The sequence below is a fragment of the Cynoglossus semilaevis genome, chromosome 17 (assembly GCF_000523025.1).
Source record: "Cynoglossus semilaevis isolate Cse_v1.0 chromosome 17, Cse_v1.0, whole genome shotgun sequence".
Classification (NCBI taxonomy): domain Eukaryota; kingdom Metazoa; phylum Chordata; class Actinopteri; order Pleuronectiformes; family Cynoglossidae; genus Cynoglossus; species Cynoglossus semilaevis.
Window position 1 is genome coordinate 12749246 of NC_024323.1, and position 5559 is coordinate 12754804.

Consider the following 5559-nt stretch of genomic DNA (forward strand, 5'->3'; position numbering starts at 1 on the left):
GGGAACGATCAAAGTAATCTCAATAACAGAAATTAACCACATCATGATGAAATTGCAAAAAAGAACACGTTAAGGTACTTCTGATAAGGATAATATTGATATCTGCAGTTATAAGTGCTCAAATAAGATTATTCTTTCTCTTTGTACATGATGAACAAATGAAGTGTTGAGTATTAATAATAAAAATAAAAAAAACTATAAGTTTCACGCACGTGGTACACGGACTGTTATTTTTCTTCGTCTTTTCTAGCGGTGACCTCTGACCTTTTGTCATGTGCTCTGAGCAGTTCACGTCAAGTTTTTGCGTTGGACATCGCACCTTTAGCGTTAGCGACATGCTAGCATCCATGATGTGTATATTGATATGTCAGAGTTTGAACCAATCAGAGTCAGGATCTGTGTTTTTTGACAATTAGCAAAAGTCAAATCAAACTTTAGAAATTTTTTTCCCTGCTTCAGAACTTCTCTGAACTTTATTCCAAACATTGGTATTCCCTGATACTGATATTCCAAATAGACAAAAAAAAGTTACAAAACAGTGAATTTCTCCCACTGTGGCGCCCCAAATGGGGCCACGCCCCCCACTTTGGGAATCTGCTGCTGTTGCTGCTGTGACTGAGGCTTGACTTCAGTCTTTATGGTGTGTTTTGGAGCCGGAGATGTTTGTGTTTGTGTTTGTGTTTGTGTGTGTCCTCCTTGTCTCTATTGATCTGCCCAGATCTGTCTGTCCACCCAGAGACAGTCTGTCTGTCTCTGTCTCTGTCTCTGTCTCTCTGTACCTCACAGAAGCTCAATGTCTTCACTCTTTTCCTTTTCCTTCCCAAACTTTTTCAATGTCCGGCTCACAAAGACATGATGTGGTCGTCACACTCCCGCTGGTTCTGACTGGTTCTGACTGGTTCTGACTGGTTCTGACTGGTCAGTGAAGGACCAGACTGTGTGTCAGTGGACCCCGGGGTCAGGGACTGTCCCCTCTGCTGACCTGCAGACCTGCAGTCTGACTCTCATCACTGATTGGACGTCGGCCCGGCTGATGAATCAGAGTCAGACGTTCAGTCCTGACAGAATGGACCCAGGCTGTGGCTGAGCGGCGTCGGAGTAAATGTAGGCGTCTGAATACAGAGCAGTGGTTGTGTAAAGGCTGACACAGGAAATCACCGTTAAAACTCTTGTTTTTTTATTATTCAGATTTGTTTTGTTCACACACACACACACACACACACGGGTGATGTGAATTTGAATTTGAACGCCTCATGTGGAGCTGGAGAGCAGAGTTCTGTATGTAAATCATCTCGTAGGCGTGTGAGGAGCTGAGCTCATGATGTTGGAGTTGGTTGGTTTTTTTTTTTTTTTTGACCTCACAAAAAGCCACAAATCCAGACAAAGTGCTGTACTTTAAAAAAAAAAAACAAAAAAAAACTTTTGTACTGACTCAGTTTCTGCGGGTTATAATAAAAGTATATGTTGATACAAATACATACAGTACGACAAGAGTGAGACGAAGACGAAGACGTTCACGTCCTTATGTTCACATCCCTCAACGACTAGACTTTATGTCTGTTTTCCTCTAAATGGGATCAGAGTTTGTCATTGAATTTCTTTCATTTCAAACTGTAATAATCAACTCTTCATTGTTCTCATCCGTCCAGTAACTGACATGTGACATGTAGCTGTTAGCTGTTAGCTGTTAGCTTTACGTCTTCATTTTTGCAGGATGTGAATCTACAGCTTTAACAAGACAGTAATAAAAGACAGTGCCTCACGGTGGCAGTAGAAACTTACTGCACCTGTGGGAGCCGTGACTGTCGGAGCCGGGCCGCCCTGTAGGTGATGTAGTGAAACTGGTGACGTAGCAGCGGTGATGGAGGTGATGTTAAATGTCCTCAGAGTGACATCGCCGTGGCAACCGAAACCCTTGATGTGTCCAGGGGGGGGGGGGGGGGGGGGGGGGGGGGGGGGGGTGTTGGGGGGCGCGGGGGTCCGACCTACACGTCGTCACCTGGTTTTACAGCAGACTGACCCGAAACAGGAAACAATGTTTCAATCTGGAAAACACACCAGTCGTTAGCTGATGTTCCAGCCAATCAGAACCCAGACTCAGCACCCGGGTCTCTGTCCCCCGTCCCCCGTCCCCCACTGATGATGACCTCCCATCCATCATCCCCACTGATCATTCCGAGCTCACATTAATTTTTCAGTCACACTGCCAAGTGAGACTTATTAAATTATTGATGGAGGGGGAGCGAGGGGGGGGGAGGAAAAGGGACGGGATCTATTAGTAAGATAGAGAGTCACGACCTCCGACTGGGACGCGAACCCGTCGGTGTCACGGCTGCTGCCGTTTGGAGTCATCTCAACGCAGGTTTTTGATTGGCTGTTTGGCTCAGACGATGAGAAGACCTAAAGGTCAAAGCAGGGTCAACGGACCCCCTCCCTCCTCCCGTCACCTGACCTCCTCTGACCCCTGAATTACCTTTCTTTTCAATTCAAAAACACAAACGTCTTCCCAGTTATTTTTATTAATCCACTGAGGAAGAAAAAAAAAATCCCTTTTTCTCCAAAATTTCATGGGACTCATTTGTTCAGGTTTTGACTCATGACTGACAGACGGACAAACAAACGGTCGGCAGGTGAAAACATCAGCCTCCTCTGACAGTTTGCAGCTACGTAAATGAACCTCACGTCACACCGGGGGGGTGGGCTGTAATTACAACCACACTTTTTCACATTAGCATATTTACTCCCAGGATGCACCTGGAGGTAAACACCTTTGTAACCACCAGTGAAGGTCTGGGTTTTTGCCACAATCTGTGAAAAATGAAACGTGATCGTTTGCATTTTTTTTCCCGGTGTAGAATCAGAATCAAAGACTCAAAGAATATATTTTTTTTCTTTGTTTGTTTTTCTTTATTTTTTTTTATTGTGTTGCATTTTTCCTGCATTAAAAAAAAAAAACCTGGCAACTCAAAGTAAATCAGGCCACCGTTTGTAGGTGACCCAGAAAGAAGAAACTAGACTTAAAAAACAAAAAAAAAAACATGATCAACTCCTAGGAAAAATTAGCTGTAAAAATGTATAAATGTGATGAAAAGCCACGGTGTCAGGTTTGAGCGGTGACTGGGAGAACGACAGGAGAACAGGTGGGCCGGGAAAATGAGGTGACGGCCACCGGGAATCAGAGCCGGAGAAGGGAAGTTGAAAGTCAGGGAGAAAAGTTCTGGAACATCTGGTGGTCGGTGGAGCTGAGGGGACGAACGGAGCGGGGACTGGAGACACGGGCCGGGGGGAGGGAAGGGGGGGAGGCAGAGGAGCAGACTGTGACACTTATATTGAGCGTCACAGTTTGAGTTATTAGATCACGGGTGAGTGTGTGTGTTTATGTGTGTGAGAGAGAGGGAGAGAGAGGGGGGGAGAGAGAGGGGTTTGGTCATAAAAGAGAGAGAGAGCTTTCTGAGTTATAGATCAGAGTTCACTGGATTATGGAAACCCAGAGGGAGGGGGAGAGAGAGGGGGAGAGTAAAGGAGTGTGGAAGGACAGATGACAGCAGTGAAGAGCTGCAGTACCGCCTCCGTCTCCTGGAGGCAGTAAAACAAACGTCCTCTCCGACGATGCACCGTCTTTATCCTTGAAACACTTGGCCTTAAAAAACCTGCTCTGGTCGTCACAAATTCTTCTTTCCTTTTTGTTTTTTCTTTCCTTCTTTCAGGTCATCGTCTGTGTCTGTGTCTGTGTCTGTGTCTGTGTCTGTGTCTGTGTCAGTCAGTGTCTCTCTCTCTCTCTCTCTCATCCGCACCGGTCCCTTCTTTTTCCCACCTACATTTTAACAATTAACGGTTGCCTAGCAACAAGATATAATATGTCAAATAGCAAAGAGGCGGAGAGTCTGAAGTCGCGGTGAAATGTCGAGTGTATTATTTAAAGTGTAGGTGAACGGAGCCAGTGTGTCAGTAAATATATATATATATATATAGAAACAACCGAGCTGTTTTTATTTTTTATTTTTTGCTATTTGAGACTACTTTTTTTTTGCTTTTTTAGATTTTCTTTTTACTAGTTAATAAATAACTAAATAGTTATTTTTGAGCTAACGTAGTGAAGTGGCTACTATTTGAGGTATCTTTTTTTTAACTGAATGAATTTGTCTAAAATGGATGATTTTTTTTTCTAAGCCTAATAATGTTGTGGGTTTATCTCATCTAATTTTGGACACATTTTAGCTTCTTTGTTTTTTTTTTTGCCTAATTAAGTAAATGTTCATAGCTAGCGAAGTTTAGCTCTTGGCTAATTTAGCTTTTCATCCGTACACCCGGGGGGGGGGGGACCTCAGGGTTTAGGACAGGTGGAACCATGGGACGGCAACAAGTCGGAGACGACGCTGCTGTGAAACCAAAGAGGAGGAGAAAGGGTTAAAGAGGAGAGGGTAGAGAGACGGTTGCCTCGGCAACAGCAGCCGGCGTTTTCTCTCTTTCTTCATCAATCCTTCTTACACACACACACACACACACTCACAAACAACACACACACACATTCTTCCCTTCTTCTCTTCTGTTCCTTTCTTTACACTCACGTCGTGTTTGGTTTTCGATCGTCCAGAGTTTATGGTGTTTAATGTAAAAACATTATGTGTTTTGTTTTTTGTTTTTTTGTTCTTCTACTGCCCCCGTGTGGCCCTCGACCCACAGTTGAGACCCCTCATACAGTGACCTGATCCCAAGCCCAAGCACGCTCAGAAAGACCACCGGTCTCCACCGGCGATCGAACCTTTGACATTCTCACTGTAAAGCAGGAGCAACAACCACTGAACCACCGTGTCAGTATTGTGTTGTGTTCGTTCCAAGCTGCAGTGAAGCCTCTGCTCTGACTATATGATGCCACCACAGGGGGGAGCAGGAGGAGGAGGGGCGGGAGGAGGAGGGGCAGGAGGAGGAGGAGGGGCAGGGGGGTAAAGGGAGGAGGTGGAGGAGGAAAAGAGCTCATGAAAATGCCTCCCCACGAATTCCCATCTCCGATCCAATATGCACAAACACACACACACACACACACACTCACACACTCACTCCCAGCTGCCGAGGCTATTATTTTCCTATTTCAATTTGACACTCAGGCCTTTTCATGCTAATTCTATTATTCTTGGAAAGTTTCTGTGATTTCATATCAGGAGGAAAATCGGTGGTGTATTATAACCCCCTCTGAGCTCACATAAACTGAATCGCCCTCTTTTGCAGTAGCCACCGGGAAAATAATTACTTTCATATCAAAACTCTGCAGGATCTTCAGCTGAGCTGTAAGTACATGTGACATCTTTGTGATGTCACGGAGGAGTGAGAAACAGACAGAAGGGAGGAGGGAGGAGTGCAGCCCCCCCCCAAGGAAGAGTGGAGTAATAAAGAACAAACACAAGGCCCACCAGGACTGAGCTGAGATGATGAAGATGATGATGAAGATGATGATGATGATGATGATGATGATGATGATGATGATGATGATGATGATGATGATGATGATGATGATGATGATGATGATGATGATGATGATGATGATGATGATGATGATGATGA